Source organism: Sebastes fasciatus, chromosome 18 (genome assembly GCF_043250625.1).
Source record: "Sebastes fasciatus isolate fSebFas1 chromosome 18, fSebFas1.pri, whole genome shotgun sequence".
Classification (NCBI taxonomy): domain Eukaryota; kingdom Metazoa; phylum Chordata; class Actinopteri; order Perciformes; family Sebastidae; genus Sebastes; species Sebastes fasciatus.
Window position 1 is genome coordinate 12,165,097 of NC_133812.1, and position 18,632 is coordinate 12,183,728.

General features: G+C 40.5%; 1 long non-coding RNA gene across 5 annotated transcripts in view; it reads right to left on the bottom strand.

Annotated features, from left to right (window-relative positions):
* LOC141756066 (uncharacterized) overlaps window positions 1-18,632 on the bottom strand; it is a 116,832-nt gene that overhangs the window by 44,253 nt on the left and 53,947 nt on the right. The window contains exons 4-5 of one of the 5 annotated variants that reach the window (XR_012591392.1): window positions 8,036-8,155; window positions 6,274-6,919 (exon numbers count right to left, since the gene is read on the bottom strand). The exons of the other annotated variants lie outside the window; for them this stretch is intronic. This is a non-coding gene — a long non-coding RNA (uncharacterized LOC141756066). Of the gene's footprint in view, window positions 1-6,273; window positions 6,920-8,035; window positions 8,156-18,632 lie in introns of those variants that run through there. 5 annotated transcript variants of the gene reach the window in all.

Sequence of the window (18,632 nt, forward strand, 5' to 3'; positions counted from 1 at the left end):
ATGGTTTGGGTTACAATACTTTGTTAAGGTTAGGGGACCTTCATCGTCATGTGGTATAGAATGATCATGGTCACGCTTTAAGAAAAACAACGTTGTCTGTCGGTTGGAAACGGGAAACGAAGAGCGGTCTCCCTCATTAAAGTCTGATGTTTTGTTGACTCCTCCATCCACCCTGACCTCCTTCCTACGCAGACTTTGTCGCTCTATAACAGCATCACCTGACTTCCTTCTCTGCTCATGATTACTACGGCCACTAGAAGGTTTTGTCACTCGAACGTTAACGTGTAGTTTTGGGGCACTTTCTCAAGAACAACAAGAAACAAAGCAAACTGATGAATAAAAAAGGGAGCATGTAAAGGGAGAATAAGACACGTCCTAGGATTGACCCTTGATGAATTTCACAGCTCAGAAGAGCATAATCAGACACTTATTTAGAGATAGAAACAAATAATTGGTGATTTTATACTGTATATAGGAAGAAAGCGACAGTATAGCCGTGATTCCATTCACATATTTGTATGCGCATTTTGAAGTATTGCATTAGGAAAGCTGTATTGAAACAGCAAAAATCGCTAAAACCTCCTCAATTGCGAAAAATAATGCTTTTACACTCACTTGAGGTGGTTTGTGCCTTTGTCAAAAAAGAGTCGATGCGCTAAATGGGATATGTAAATGCATTTGCCAAATAAATTCTGACGTAGTGAACATTTAACTCACATGATTGATCAACTGTTTCCACTGTCGTGCCTTCTCTGATATTCCTATAACCTGCAAATGCTTGTCTTCGTCTCCGGACAACATGAAACATGGCCAATACTAGCTACAAATTCCTGCAGACCTCTCTCCATTTTTCTCTCGTAGATGGTTAAATGGCCAAGCCGACTGGTTTTGTTTCCAGTTCGCAACCTCTTACTTCTTCAACTTTGTTCACTGGAGAATTACAGCCATGCGTAGCCTATAGCGCCGCCTTCTGATCAAATTTGCATTTCTTTTTCTGCAACATTTCAAAAGGTCGTGAGGTGACAATTGAATGGAAACATGGCTACGGAGTTGAAAGATGTCTCAGTAGCAGGAAATGACCCTCCCCTGCTAACACAGTGTTTGCGAGTAAAACTCTTACGGGCATACCAAATGACAGAGTGGATGTGTCAGTGAAGGCGTACATTGCTGCAAAACAGCAGGCGCGCACACAAATAATAATAAATCAAAATTCACCTTTAGAAATAAAAAAAACAATGAAGGGAGAGATCAACTGATCTAAGAAAATACTCTGATAGCTGAACGCAGTCAGGGGGTTATTTGTGGTGAAAAACAACTGCAGGGGGAAGAAAAATGTTAGTAGTGAGGTGCAGCAGATATAGTCCATGTGGGTATTTACCAAGCAGTAGTAAAGCTGCCAAGGGTCAAAGTACAGAACATAAAATGGCTTGACAGCACCACCGATAAACTGCAGGCCTGCCGTCCTGTCCAGTTGTGTGTGTTTGTTTATTAGCAAGGATTTGAATCTGAGCTAATGGGCTAATAGAGTATACAGCGTGGACAGCCAATCCATCACCATGATGGCTGTTCTAAATACAAAGATTAGGTAACATGTCTGTTAGGTAACATTCAGGAACTGAGTCTGAAGTGTCACTGAGGTGTGAGTTTTACACACGTTTCGACATTCACACAAGTTCATGCTTTTTTTTTTTTTAAAGCCGTTAGAGATGTTCTAATTTGACGTGGGAGCATTCTACATAAAGTCGAGGAGAAGGATGGCTCCGCCTTTACCACAGAGTGGCTGTGTTTATCTCTAATGGGCAGGCTTGCTAAGTGCATGTGTGTGTGAGAGTGTGTGTGTACAATGACACTGACATCCTCCATCCTCATCTGCCTTTACAACCTATTAATTAGAGCGCTGCTATCACAGAGCCTGTGGCAATCTGTCCGTCGCTCACTCTCCCTATCTCGGACAAATAATCTCTCTCTTTCGATCCGTCTCCCTTTGAATCAACGAAGATGGCTTTCTCTTTCATTTGAGTGACCCGACCCTCCGTGTCTTTCACTTTTCATTCTCTCAGACAGTCATATTTATCCACAAAGGCGTACGTTCATAAAGGAATGTGTGACCCTGGCAGTTTGACATCTTTCTATTCCTTTTTTTTCTGTCTGTCTGTCTTTCTTTCTCACAAAGGTTGAGAGTTAACCACATGACTACTACAGGTTTGCTGCAAAGTCAGGAAGGATATACCTGAATAAACATGCACTGTGTGTATATGTGGGTGTGTGCTTGTGTGTGTGTGAGAGAGTGAGCAACACAGCCCATACACTCCTGCAATAGGTAGTCCTCTTCTCATATGATTTGTGTGTGCATATCTATACATACAGCGTGAGGCACTGTTGCTGCTCGCATGCATTCTGTATGTTTCGGAGTGTATGTCCACGTGTGTTTTGTGTGTGACAGGTTGTAATTTAGCAAAGGGAACATAGAGGCTCACGGAGGGGCAGGACTCAGGGGAGCCATCAGGCTGAACCCGCTGTTCCCGGGACGTGCCCTGGGAAGAGACCCGATGTCACTCGGATAAAAACAACACACACGCCCTGTCAAACAGCGGGGAGGATGGATGGATGCTGAGAGGACAGGGGAGCGATAAAAAAAGACGGAAAACAGAATAACGACCGACAGAGTTTAATGGACAAAGACGGAAGACAAAGAGAGAGATGAATAGATTGACAAAAAAAGAAGGAAACGAGACGTGGAGAGATAGGAAGAGATGGAGAAAGACAAATAAAAAGCAACCTATGCTCCTCTGGAAATAACACGTCATGACTTGGCAGAGTATGGCAGAGATTCTGTAATGTTTAATACCTCACACTTAAACCTCTGCTGGACTCCCCAGTGGATGGCTAATGGCTAACAGATAATGGTTTGAAGAAATCAAATCAGTGTTACTCTTCAAAAGCCATGTAAACAACACAAGTCAAATATCCTCTCTGTATTTGTGGACAGAGAAGCATGTCTTGTTTTCACAAATGCAGCCCCTCTCCCCTTCTAAACAATTCTGCATGGTTTTAAAGTAGAAGCACAGCGGCAGCAGTCCAACAAGTACAAAAGGCAGACTTAACTGACAGCTGTGTTGGATAACGCGAGCGCTCAAGATGAGTCAATTGGCTGCTGTCACTCGCACATCTCTATTTATCACCGATGAGTCCCACCATAAACATAAAGGCAACATCTGTGGAACATCCACCCTTTATGTTGAGCTGCAAAGATTTATGAGAGACATATTGAGAGTTCAGACAGATTCCTATTATCATTGGAAGCTGGGCAACGGGGATTGAGATATATTTTGTGCAGCTATTATACATGTGTGGACAGCAGGCTGTAATTCAGTTTTAAAACACAGTGTTTTGTGCACTGCTGCTCTGCATGAGTCTTTGCCCCCCACTGCATCCCAATTACAGAGACTTCCTAATGGATATCCTCTTGTCTCTGCTCTCTGATCCTCTACTGCTCCTCAGGGATGAGGCCCTGTTTGTCTGCGTGCACGTGTGTATGTATGTGTATGTTGCATTACGATACTATATGTATGCAGTGTAATTGGATAGGACTCTGTTTTATACAAGCATCCTCAGGGCTGTTTATTGCAGGTTGTACCGTATGACCTGGCGAACTGGTTACTCCAAGTGATATTTGACCCTTTGCAATGGTCCGTCAAGTGAGCCACCTCATGTAGACTGCTGGTCAACCACAACATGCAAAAGGCATAAGCAGGCATGTGTCATTTTAGTGGAATACATCAACTCATTATTTATCCTTCTATCATTTTCAAATGACATACACTGGGATCTTTAAAATACTATATTCTAACTATACAATACTATATTTGACTATACTTTATTATAGTATACTATAATATACCTTAATATATCATACTGTTCTATACTATATAACACTATAATATGATATTCTATACTATACTTCACCATACTATTCAATACCATGCCTTAATGTATTGTACTATACTGTATCATACTACTATACCATAATATACTACTATACAATACATGAATATACTATATTATACTATACAATACTGTTTATGCTGTATGATTTGACCAAACCTCATACGGTATATCATTATTAGTGATTATAGTGATTAGTGATTAGTTCCCCTCTGTTCTGATGATACTGTCCCTTTTTGTAATAAAGCCAATCTGGCACTTTTTTATTATGTCAAATCAAAATAAAATATTAATTTATTTATAGAAAGTGACTGAGAGCAAAGCCTGATTTTCTTTGCAGAAGACTTGCTTTCAGATTTTCTGCAGGCAGAAGACTGAGGATGAAATCACTGGCAGTGATAGTATCAATATAGCCTTTTGATTTTATCCTCCATAATAAAATTGTACTTCTTTTGGCCCCACATGATTCAATTTGAGAAATCTGTATCCTTTCATTCTTTCGTAAATCATATAATTTGATATCTTTGAAGCCAGCTGTTGTATCTAAGTTGACGCTCATTACCTCTACACTACTAAATCTCCGTCAGTGAGGAAAAAACACCCTGTTTTCTGTGCCACTATGCTGGGACTTCCAGGAAAAGTGTTCAAAGCCTTTTCCTTTTCTCAGGGATCAAACAACGAAAGGATATTTACTGCTTTGTTTGGTACTGGGGCAGAGGATCGCATCATTGGATACAGAAGGGAAACCAGAAACACTTTACTCAGAGTCATAAACAAAGAGATGTGTGACAGGAACATAGCAAATAGCCTTTGTTTTTTGGCCTTAGCTCTAGATGAGTGTTTGATGATTTTATGAATTAATCCATACAGTATATTTACTGATTTATAAGGCATGTTCAGCCATCAGATTTCTAGGCCATCTCCTGGATGCTTTTATTACATCCCATAAATGGGGCATCTTGTTTTTACCCCATACATTTCAAAGATTCTTGCCTGACCTCTTTGTATGGTGGCCGACTAAACACGCACTATAAAAACACAATCAAGGAAAGGTACAATAAAAAAGCTATTTAGTCTTGTTCCAATGTTAAAAGGAGCATATGGCAGTGACTGTTTAATGGATGACTATGAGTACAAATCACTGATAAAACATCTAATAAAATCCATTATGAGAGGCAGAGACCAGCACAAACAGTTGTTTTATGGCACAGTTAAAGCACACCTGTGTGTTTTTCCAGGTAGCAATTAAAGCCTAGAGTGATCACTGCAGTTGGTTCGGCCATGCAATGTTATATTATTATTGTGACAGGTGTTTCATTACGTCTGCCTCACTGGTCATTATTTGACTGAACAAGTGATGGTCACAAACAATAAAGCAATGGAAAGGAGAAACAATATGCTTGTGTGTGTTTTAGATGCTCTGTTTCAGTTAACATTCAGATATTATCAATCCTAAGTTTTAATATCAGCAGATATACAATATTGTAATTAGAGGGTAGACTCTCAACTTTGAAAAGATGAGAAAATTACATTTAAAATCAAAGAAGGATAATTATTATACTGATTGAAACTTGCTGTACTTCAGAAATACATGGTCTCATTCTAAATTAGCATATATGGGATATTCATGATGTCTTCATGTGCATATACAGTACATACTGTATATATGAGCATATCATTAATAGATCAGTGTGTTATACAAGGAAGCCATTTGGGCCCACTTCTGTTTTCTGTTTATATCGATTGGTTACCATGAATGGTAAAAATAAAATACTGACAAAGCTGTATTACGCAGATTACTCATTTCTGTTCTATCACATCAGTGGATTTACAGGAGAATTAAATTACTAAACTAGAGCCCATTACTGAATTGGTGAGTAACCACACTGATCTTGAATCTTAGAGCTAATCTTTAAAAAAAAAAAAAAAAAAATTGATTTAATTAGTAATTGTAAATTCCTTTCATTTAAATTTGTATGATACCAGTAAGTAATAAAAACAAATTATTGACTGCAAAACTAGATCATCTTTGACCTGGTTTGACCTCACTGATAAAAGCGTAAAATGGGAAGAGACATTTTTAAGGAGCCCTCATTTGTGTGTATAAGTCATGTGTCTGTAATGGGGATAAAAATGAAAAACGTGCCGGTTTAAATAACATCATGAAATTATGCAGGTTTATCTTTTTAGTTTGCCGTTTTGTTGCTTGTTTGTCTCATTGTCTTTTTTTGTTTAATATATAAATGTTGTATCAATAATGTGAAAATAAAAAAGAGACACTTTTTGTAGTATTTATCACAGGATCATTTATATGTTTATATGGGTCACCTGGGCTTTACCCCATTCACAAACTAATTTAGGCAAAAAATAATAATTCCAAGTACAACACCTTTAGTTAGGGGCTTTTTTAAATACCTCTTTCTATGTTATAAATGTATACTCCAGGAAAACTAGTAATCATAATACAGTCCCTACACACATTAATGGGGATCATAAACAAAGTAATGCAGGAGTCTCTGGGCTACTGTATGTGTTTCAGTGGGAGCAATTTCATAGTTTGATCTTCCATTTTATTGAGTTGGGGGGCAATATTACATACAATTGTGTATCACTTTCAGAAACATCAAACCTTTCTGTGGTCGCTGCTATCTGATTAAAACATGTCATCATGCTAGAGATCACTAGTGGGGAATAGCTAAACCATAGTAGAGTCATCCTTTCTTTAATTTTCTATTTTATGATTGTTTATTTTTGTTTAGTCACCCAAAGTGTCCCTATCTCGGTCAGGTCCTCCTTGTTCTTTTGGCGTGGCCTGTAAAGTCTATAATGTTCTGGCAACAGTTGGGGAGCTTGGCTGCGGCGGCCATCCCCTCATCCAGATGAATAGTGGCCGTTCCAACGAGCAGTTGTAGGGCGTCTGGGCCCCAGGCCCCGGGCCCCGGGCCCCAGCTGCTATCTCAGCTTCACAGTCGGTCTGCTGAGTGTGAATATTCATTTAGCTGGCCAGATAATGATAGGCTCACCAATGTTTGTATTGCTGCCTCAGGGGTTTATATGGGGGCTGAGGGGCCCATTCAAACACATGAGGTTCAGTTTATTGCCATCAAACAGTGTAACATGTTTTTAGGATACGTCTCTTATGAGCACTACATGATTGTGTCATACATATTGTTTCAATAATATCATTAAATAATAGCACATCATAACGGATAGGATATTGGCCCATAATAACTGTAAATTTGCTCGGTGCCCCTGGGATGTGGTCTAAAGGAAAATGAGAACGAAAACACGGATTGCCAGGCATGCCTGTTATGATTACGTTATCCTTAATTCTCCGGGGAAAGTTAACCACAGAATTTCACCCAAACCGTGGCGGCGGGACCTGGCTGGCCTGACAGGAACCAGAATAAGTAGCTCTGGGCCTTTGTTGGCCCACATGAGGCTTCATGATCCTGCAGGCCTGGATGGCACAGGGATGTTGAACAGCCTCAGCACCCTGCTCTACTGAACCACGTAATTCCTGCCAGTTGGAGGCTTATAGAGACACTCTGCTCCCTGGGAAGACTCCTTTCACAGCTACAACACTGACAAATCACTATTTTCATGGCTTGACTTCCCCTCCAGAGCCGGGGCTTTTGCCCCCATGGTATACTTAGGGAGAGGGTTAATTCCCGGGTGTCTTTTGCCCAATGCTGTTAATAAAATTGGGACCTCTGACTGGGCGGGAAAAGACTCTATTTTTGGGGATAGGCATAGGACCAGATGGTCAAATGCCCACAATTTGCTTTCCTCTGTAAATTAGGTTGGATGAAATCAAGGCAGCTGCTGGAGAACCGTGGGGGATTAGGAAGTTGACATGGTTTGATTCAAACCAGAAACCAGGGACACACCATTTTTCAGAAAAACTCTAGGAAAATTAAACTAAAAAAATACAAAGAAAATCAAGCAGGTCTGGCGTTACAGTATGTAATCCCTCCGCAATCTCTCACTGAGTCTAATAATTCCTCTACATGACAGCTTTGCAGACGGCTCCTTAGGCCTTATACACCATCTTTTGGATAATTCATTCTGCCTGTTTAGGTGAACATACCGCAGAGAGCAAGTGCGGTATCTTCTTTCCTTTCCAGTGGTCTCCTTTTTGGTCCCTCCTCCCCTCGCTCACGGCGGTAGAACGGATCCTCCAGGTGATCGAGTTTTTCAGCCAAAGCACCTTGAATAATTAAACACGTGGTGGGCGAACCTGCTCAAGTTTCGCGGTTGATTCAGATTACCATGTGTATACAAACAGATGGACGCGCGTACGTAAGCACACGCAAACTCACACGTACTCTCCTCTGCGTAAAGTACACACACACACACACACACACAAACACACTTCCCAGTATAGCCAGGCTCTTGGCTATGCAGCTTTGTGGGAGGCTATCTCACACCATTATCTGGCTGTATGGGCCGGCTCCCTCCCTCACTATCTGCTGTACAATCAACTGTGGCTTCAAAACAACTTAATCCCTCCGACTGGCACACTGCGCTGTGTTGTTGCTATGCCGGCTAGATGTCCTGCACCAGGGTACAATTTCACACCATTGTATCCCACTCAGTCCGGTAGTTATGTTTATCCTTAAGGGTATTATGGAAATGCATTTTTTTTTCCTATGAATGACCAGCAGCACTTCACTGATGATTTAAACATACTTCCTTCATGCTGTGGACACTCTAGATTTATGGTGCCAAGCACAGGAACTGGGAGTCTTTTGTTTATCAATTTGGGGTCATGGCTCCAAAGGCTTAAGCAAAGCCTTTGTATGCCTTAAACATGGCTGCCTACAGTGTGTGGAAATGTTTTATGGAGTGTAAAATGTAAAAGGAAGTGTAGTGTTAGGGTCACTGTTACTGTGACACTAGACAACATTTAAGCTTGTTGCCCTTCACAGCCAAGCAATGACAACTCTTGACCCGGATATGTATGTCAAGAAGCTGTGAGCAGTTCAACCAAAGAGTTCCCTTCTTCATTCTGTTACTTCTTGGGGTCCTGAAGAGGTTAAACTCCCCAGGATTACTAGAAAAAATGATTTGTGAAAACTCCTTTTCTTTTTTTTCCCCTTATCTTATTAATGATCTTGGAACTTTTTCAATTTATCAATCCCTTGAGCATCCCAAATGCTGTAAAACTTCTGCTATGACATGTCACATCATCAGAAGTGGAAGAAGTATTCATATTCTTCACTTCATTAAAAGCAGTATAAAATACTCCAGTTGAAGTAAAAGTTCTGCATTCAAAATACTACTCAAGTAAAGTTAAGTATAAAAAGCAAAAGTACTCATTATACAGAATGGCCACTTATAGGATTTGGTATCAAGGGATTAGTTTGCAGAATGCAACAAATTGAACTATGGTGGCCGACGCAAAAATGCGAATGGTCCTCTCAAGAGCCAGTTGTTGTAAGAGTAGCGTAGGTCATTTGGAGCAGAGCAAGGGGTGTAGAGTGTGTGTGCACGTGGGAAGTGAGTGGTGAAGCAAGAGAGAGAGAGAGAGGCGGCGACAGGAGCGAGTAACGTTATAGCCCAACCCAAAACAGTGTTTGGTTTATCCGTTCTGGGCTACTGTAGAAACATGGTGGAGCAACATGGTGGACTCCGTGAAGAGGACCCGCTCCCTACGTCGATATAAACGGCTCATTCTAAAGTAACTAAAACACAACGATTCTTAGTTTCAGGTGATTATACACTAATGAAAACATAGTTATGAATATTATATACCATTTCTGCCAATAGATCCCCCAAAATGTCACGCACTGTTCCTTTAACATACAGTAATCTCTCTCTCTTTCTGAGAGAGAGAGAGAGAGAGAATTGTCAGACTATCATTACTGACACATTAACTTGTCAACAGCATTTTAATAATGTATTTAGCTAATGTTATCTACTTAACGTACTGCTAGATTGTTTAATCTATAATATTGCATCATATTATACCAGATGATATATAATGCTTTCTAGGAAAAAAACTCAATCTGCAAAATAACCAGTCCCTGCAGCAATCAATAAATGTAGTAGTGGAGTAAAAAGTGCATTGTTAAATATAAAAGTAGAGGTATAAAATAGTATAAAATGGAATGACCAAACCATTCTAAAATATTAAGTATCAACGTGAAAACAAAACACAGAAAATAAATAATTTCTTCTAAATTCTTCATATGGACATTTGTGATCTTTCCCTAAACCTCCCTAAAACACTCCCTGCTATGCCACATGGCAGCCCTTGCTGGCATCCCCCCTCTGGGCTTTGATACCGGGTGATGTCACGCACCTGGCCGGCCTCCGCTGCCACTGTGACACCCGATCGTGTTTGGCATGGCCTTGGCGCTGTTCATGGATGTTGGTACAAGTGTAATGTGACAGCTCGTTCCTTTCACATGGCATCCGACTGATGTCGTCTCTACGCACGCCGATAGGCTTATGCTACTCAGTTACAGCGCTCTTCACTTGCCAAGACACGGGAAACGCAGATCCATTTGGATCACTTCTGTCAATTGAGTTGGATCAGGTGTGCATTTTGGGGATACCAGTGGCAGTCTGGCGCATACATGGCTTTGAGGATGCTGCAAGAGGCTCGTTCATCACTTTAATTCACACGGCAAATGTACTGAAACATTTGCAGCATGTCAAGTTCCAATACTAGGAGCATAACAATACAGTTAGTTCAAAGTTCACTCATGCTATTTTTAACAAAGCTATAAGTAAACATTGACTATACAGTAAAACATTCCTTATTCATTATGCCTTAAGTCTACAATGTGCAAGCACTGTGTTTTCATGTTCCAAGCAGTGGGCAATCTCCAAGTCTAAAAAGTGAAAAGAAAGTGAAAGAAGTCTGATTGTATAGAAGTCTATGAGAAAAAGAGCCTACTTCTCACTTGATTTATCACCTCAGTAAACATTGTAAACATGAGTTTATGGTCTCAATCGCTAGTTTCAAGTCTTCTTCAATACAGCATGATGTTCATTTAGTAAATTATGGTCCCATTTAGAGTCAAATAGACCATAAAGTATGGTATGCTTTAGGGCGTGGCTACCATGTGATTGACAGGTTGCCAACACAGCGGTGTCCGGTTTAACCCTTGTGTTTTCAGGTCATGAGAGTTAATTATAACCTTTTTGGTTGCCTAAAAATATCTTATTCAGCGTTCGGTCGTGCTAAGCTCCACCCTCTCGTGTCACTTCGTGTTGCAAAGAACCAAGATACCGATGGCCAAAATACAGAACTCGAGGCTTCAAAATGGCAGTCCACGAACCAAAGGGTGACGTCAAGATGACTACGTCCACTTCTTATATACAGTCTATGGTTTCAAGCAAAGTGCTCGGAATCATGTAAAGCTTGAACATGTACAGCTGCATGAAAACTAAGCAAACTTTATCTACTGATGAAGATGAAGATGAAGATTCGGTCAAAAGCTACAGAACTAAAGCTAAGCTGAATGGACCTTGAGTTGAGATCTTTTTGAAACATTTTTAGCAGACTACGAACTCCAAATTAAACATCTCTAACAAACTGATATCTGGAAATGGACATTTTCATTAGGTTTTAACATTTCCAGGCAGCAGTTGAGACCTCTGACAGCCCGACATGTTAATGAATGACGTCAATTGCACCCACTGGCATGTTTAATGCCCGCAAATAAATGACTTTTCCAAAGTCATAACTGGTCAGATTTAGTCTATATTGCCATATGCATGCGTACGATATGCCACAGTATATTGCAACATCCTTATCCGACACCATAACTTACTGGTGATTTAATTTTCCAGACCTGTGCACACTCCGTTGCTGCCACACAGACAGGATGACAGAGCGGAGCTGTTTACACCTGGTGAGGAAACAACCATTGGCTTGAGTGTTGCGATGGGTACGGGAGAGCCTCTGGGCTCCCACCACCTGCTCCATTTCTCACATTCTGTCACACCTTAGGGGACATATCTCATCCGGTCCACAACCCAATTACTCCACGACACGTTTAACTGCCATCAAACGCTGCACAGCGGGGGTGCAAGGGAGCTGCACGGAGCCCGAGCTGTTGCCATGGCCACTGTCACTCAGCAGATTTCCAAGGATGGAAAGAGATAGAGAGAGCTCTCTGATTGGCTGTTGTAATATTTTGACCAACAGAGACAGGGCCAGTACTCACAACAATCACAGACACTGTTGTTATGCAATTGAACAACTAGAATATGCACATTTGTGAATACTGGCTGGTCTTACTTGTTCAATTGGAAGCATGTCAGCAAAAGTGGTTGGAGGCAAATTGTAGTATCTCTCCCTCTTTTGCATATCAGATTAACCATGAATTAACACCATGTGTTCCCTCATATGATCTGTGAAAGTATAAGTAAATCAACTAAAAGGGATAATTTTTATGTTAGAACACAAAACAATTCACTGACAGAATTGATTTTCATCTGTGATTGAGAATAATGACATACTGGAGGCTATTTCCTCTTAAAGAGCTTAACGTTCAATGCTGTCACCAGGGTGACGAGGTCCTGGTAAGTATAAAAGGAAAAAACACCTGAGCTCCACTATAAAGGGGATACAGGGGAAACGGAGACATACAGTGACAAAGAGGAAGAGGGACTAAAACGTCCCCAGCACTTGATACCACACACAGTGAGCTTTTCCACTTGACCAACAATCAGACATGTATGTCAAAAAACAGCTGATAAGATACCTACTTGTCTCCTTGTTTTTTACCGGGCTGATAACCAGATAAAAACATTTAATTTTACCACCACTTGTTACCGCAACTGAAAAGTGTTCTCTGGGCTTGCCTATGTGAAGACATTTTCAAAATCGGTCAAACCGTTTGGCCGAAAAGTGAGTTTTTCTTATCATACTATAGCTAGTCTTTGGGCACATCGCACTACTGTTTTTGCAATAGACTCCATTATATTTTAGGAAAAAACAGTAGTCCCATGTGCCCAAATACTAGATACAGTATGACAAGTAAATGGCTGTATCTCAGAAACTACAAGGAGCACAATCAAGTATTTGGTATTTATGAACTGAATATTTTATATGGAAAACATTTAATAAACACAATGTCAGCATTTTTCCTCATTTTTTAATAAAATCCTGATTTTGACTATTAATAAAAGTGTGATTTTTCATGTGATCTAAAAATTTCAAAGTTTTACTGTTAGATACTTGCCAAAAGTATGTCCATACCAAATTTCAAGACTTTTGACCAATCTGAATAAATGTTGTGGTGTTATTCCTTATCATAATCAATAGTCTTTAGGCACAAATGGGTTTAAATGTAAATTTCAAATAAATGTGACACAGAAAATTTGGGAAATAAAAAATAAACTTTCACAATTCAGGAGGTGTCTGTGTGGCTTAATGGTCTATATTTGCAATGTCGCCTGGTTCAATTTTAGCTTTTAACCGTTATATGAAGGCAGAATGCCCAAAAATAATCTTAATAAAAGATTTTTTTCAGTCTTGATAAAGTGTTGTCAAAGCATGTGTTTTAGGTACCCGTCTTTAGAGCTGATCAATATTACAATTATGAGTAACAAGTGGAAAGTAAAAAAAACAACAACGAATAATCCTGTCTAGATATAGGGCTAGGCAATATGACGATATACATCATCAAAATCATATAAAAATGTCTTGTATATATTTTTCTATATCGTTTCTATCAGGATATAGGCTAGACCTATATTTATTTATTTTTCTCTATAATTTCACTCAAAACTGTTATATTCATTTTGCATTCAAGTTCTTAAAATGAGAAAAAAACTTTAAATTGTCAAGTATGTTCAAAAAGGAGAATACAAAAATAGGCTTTACCATGTGATTATTTTTTAAATTGAATTACCAGAAAACCTGTTATATCATGATACATATCGTTATCGAGATATGAAATTACCTAAATCGTGGTAGAAGATTTTGCCCATATCTCCCAGCCCTATCTCTAGAGCTATGGTGTGATATTGATCCAGATCCTGTCAAGGTGTGGATGTAGTTCCTGTGTAATAGTGATGAAGTCATGTCTTCCTATTTGCTTGTTTTTCATCGTGGTGACAACATCGCCAACGGGAACAGGACCTGACTAACAGTCTCATTTCCCCTGAGCTCTGTTTCCTCTGACTCAGTGCCTTTTAGACCGCACAGACGCACAGCAACACACCTTCCTTGTTAATGCGTAAGAACATACACGCCAACTCTTCCAACAACCTGTATTTATATTGGCCTCCATGTGACTGAAGAAAGCAGCTCTAATGGTCACAAATAAATGTCACAGTCTGTCCTTCCCTCTATCTTGGGAGTTTTTGGGCATCAAAGCAGCGGAAACTCAGCGGCGCTCCATCATCGAGGAGAGCTAATGTGGAACGGAACCCGGCGCCTGAGTCTTTTAACCATCGGACTCAGAGATACTGTACAAGAAGAGGAAGGTGGGGGGGTTACTAATGGGGACCAGAGGTCTGTGGTCTACGTGATGCTGGCCAGAGAGACCAGACGGCCGATGAGTGACCTGGAAGGAGGAGGAGGGGTGAGGGGGGTCATTAAGGAGCTGCTCCGGCTCTAATCATAGAATAACACTCCTTCTTTTATCTACCTTCAGCTCCATCTCACCATGAGAAAAACCAAAAGAGTGTAATCCTAGCCCTGGTACAGAAGTTCACTGATGAGACCCGACGAGGAAACATCTGCAAACCATCCACTTGGAATGAGTCTCAAAATGAGGGGAGCTTGCCCAAAAAGAGGAGGATTAATTGGATTATTTCGAGGAGTAGTTGCTTGTTTTAGTCATTTGGTGAATCATTATTTATATTGTGCAAGAAAGGCATGGCTGCAATGCATCATCTCATAAAGTAAATCCCGATCCTGCTTGCCAGGAGTATGTATAAAGCATAATGTCACTTGGACATTGAGTAGAAGTTTGGCTAGAAGCTGGCTGTAAATCTACAAAAAAAATCACACACTGTCTGTAGAAAATAACTAAGTAACTTTTTGCAGTGTGTTGTCGTTTGGGCGTTAGCAAATAAAGTGACAGCATAGCAGATTAGCACCAAGAAAGCTACAATAAATATACAGTGGAATACAACGCACTGATGTCGTCTGAAAACACACATCCTGATGTGTGAATAGGCTCAATCGGATAATTTGCTTTGACATTTTCATTCGTGAATGGCGAGTAGATCCAACGCAGATCTTAAACTGATTAAAATGGGCCCGGGGAGGGAGCGAGGAGGGCATTAGTTAAGAAAACAGAGGCGAGGGCCCAAGAGCGACAGGGGTCTGGCTTATCGGCGCAGTGAGCCGGGGCACTCTTAATTCATTCTGAATTAGCCGAGTCGTGTGTGCTGAAATAATCATCCCCTTGTTTATTTGCTCAGGCCTTGGCACAAGCCTTTATCTAGCTGGCTAGGAGTCGCACCTCCCTCCCTCCTTCTCCTCCCCCGCTCTGCCTCCCCTCTCCTCCGCTCTGGTCTGTCTTTAAAACTCAGTCAGGGTGATTTACCAGGAAACACAGGACAGAGGGTCACTGGAACCTGTCTGACAAAACCACCACTTTGTTTTCTGTAAGCTTTGGCGCTCCATCAGCAGCTGGAGAACATGACCGGGCTGAGTAACTGACAAAGCCCTACAGGGAAAACCTGCCTGTCAGGCCGGTGTTTTTAATAGCGTTAAAAGAGAGGAACTCCCCGCAGAAAGTCACACCTCAGACGGCATTACTTGGCCTTGGCATGACAGGCAAATAAGGCCGTGATTGAAATGTAGTTATTACTCGGTGCGTGAAGTGACAGCGTGTAAACTGCAGTGAAGCATTAATTGGCACTGCAGCGGCTGAACTGTTAGACATAATAATACAATAACACAAAGACACATGTTCCAAGTTTGACAACCTGCCCCACACTTTTTAGCAATATATAGATAAGCCCTCAATCATTATTTGTGACACATTTTCATTAGACATAACTACAGATTGTCTGCATTTGCGAGGAAACCATGAAATTGCACGCAGCATGCCTCATTAATTTGCAGATGTGCTGACTGATTCACTTATAGGACTAAATATCCCAGAGACTGGACAGAGCAGATTACACGGACAATCCAGACATCAGTGCTCTGGCTAATTATAGTCATTACTCAATGGACGAAAGTCTGTTACCACACATTTAATGAAATAAAGCAGTGGAAAAATATTTTGTGATCTATGAATAAATGAAACCAGGTTTAAAGCTCGGGAGGTGAATGTCATTTCATAATATTTATACAGCGTGTTGCATATAATGAGGCACCAAATCCCTCTGAATCCACTCAAATCTGAATCACTTCAGCTTTTTATGGCTTTTTTTGACTCCTCGTCGAGGCCCGCTCCTCACCCCCCCGGAGCCGTGAACTTTCAGCTTGCATGCGTATCGCATTGGCACAGATTCTCCATTTCGATATCCATTGTGGCCGAGTCTGTCATTAAGAGCGCAGAAACAATGGCTAGAATGAGTGGTGCCACAGCAAACAGCTCCCCTGTGAATCCAAGCACAACAGTTCCACGTCGCGGGAATGGGAGCCTTAGCAGCTACGCCATGCCCGCTCTCGGGCTGCAAATCATACACTGACATTATTGTGACCAGTAACAGCTCATTCCCCCCAAACAATAGCTTTAAATCACACCATAACGGAAAATGGTGGGTGTATTGCAAAAATGATAAGTGAGAAAGCAGCCTGTGTCTTTTTTGGCCCCATGTGCCCTCACGGTGACCCCTCTGTGGTTTACTGGGATAGGACCAGATTGTGCTATTGTGAGTCTGGAGTGCCAAATGTTGTCTGCCAGTTGCTCAACAAAGAGTACCAAACACTTTTGGGGCACTCCTTAGAATACAAGATCCAAAGAGACGTTCATTGGGAAGGGCATGTTTATTTTTCCGTGGCACACAGAGTGGGGCTCAATGACAGAAGAGACTTGAACGTTTCGGCATGGCTTGGATGTTTTGTAGTTTTCACCCTCCGTGTTTCATCAGCTCGGAGATCTTTCACAAGCTTTCATCAAATTCTCCTCTGCCATCACTCCATCTACCCTGCTGTTCCTCCTCTTGGCCAGCATCGCCGGCCTGTTAGAGCAGATTCAACTCACGCTACAAAACTCTGCTTGTGTACAGGCTTCGGTTTGAGCAAGAAACAGTCGACATGTTGGGAAATACGCTTATTCGCTTTCGTGCCAAGAGGATCAATACCACATCTGTGCAGTTTAAGCATGCAGCATGTTTGTGATGTGGATGTTGTACGAAAAAAGCAGAGCTTTAGGAGCTGCTCAATTATTTAGTTTGATTGCATTAGGCTGAAATTCATTTGTGCGTGATGCGTAAAACGTGCACACTGCACTAAAGACTACTTCTTCCATCAGCAGCTCACAGGTGAGCCCTCGGGGCAGAACTCAACAGTCAACAGGCAGAGATCTGTTTCTGCCCTCTAGGCAGAAAGTACATGGAGATATTTTACCACAACAGGATGTAATTTCATTGAGGAACAAAGTGCCTTTTTGGATAGACTGTTTTTTTATTTATTTTTTTTACTAATTCAGTTATTAAAGGAATAGTTTGACATTTTCGGAAATATGCCTTTTTGCCTTCTTGTTGAGAGCTAGAGAAGATTGATGCCACTCTCGCATCACATGAAGCTACAGCCAGCAGCTAGTTAGCTTAGCTGAGCATACAGACTGGAAACTGGGGAAGATGCTAGCATGATTCTGTCCAAAGCAGGGTTACTTTAGTAAATTAAAAAATAAAACAAAAATACGCAGTGAAAAATATTGTTAGTAAACTGAAACTAAATAAAAACTATATTCTTTAAAAAAAAGAAAAAAGAAATTGCCTGGGTAAAAGCTAATAGAAAGATGATACAAATTAATGTAAATTAATTTCAGTTTTTGTTTTTTAGCTATAATATATCACTACCGAAAAAAGGAGACGGCATGAATTTTCGTCAACTCTCGTGACGTTGAACCACAGAAACTGAACAGACTTGACATTCAAGCAGATGCCGCTGGGCCGCAATTGCTACACACAAGTAGCACAAAGATTAAACATTAAAAGACATTAAGAGACATTGTACCTGGTCCTAACAAAAACTACTATTAAACTAAAACTTAATATATAAAAACTTAAACTAAACCTTTCTGAAAAACTTAAACTAAAACTAGCAGACACTCTGAAAACTAACTCAAACTAGACTAAAATGAAAAACAAAAGTCAAAACTAAAATAAATAAAATAAAATCCAACTGAAAATTCAAAATTATTAGCCTATAAAGTTGGTCTGAAGGTAATAAAATCTGCCTACCAGCACCTCTAGTTAACCTCTAGTTAAGATCACTAATTAAAACATAATGTTGTTTGTTTAATCTGTACAAAACCAAGTTTTAGTAAGGTTTTTGGGGTTGGGCAGATTTTGAGAGCGGCAGAGATATCTGTTTCCCCCTAATTCCAGTCTTTATGCTAAGCTAATGGTCAGCTGGCTGTAGTTTAATATTTATCGCACAGACTTGAGTGGTATTGAGCTTCTCATCCAACGCTCAGCAAGAAAACGAATAAACGTACAATATTTCCAAAAATTTCGACCTATTACTTGAAAAATAAAATGCCTTGTTTGCTGTGATGAACATGTTTTCTAAACTGAATTGGCATTGT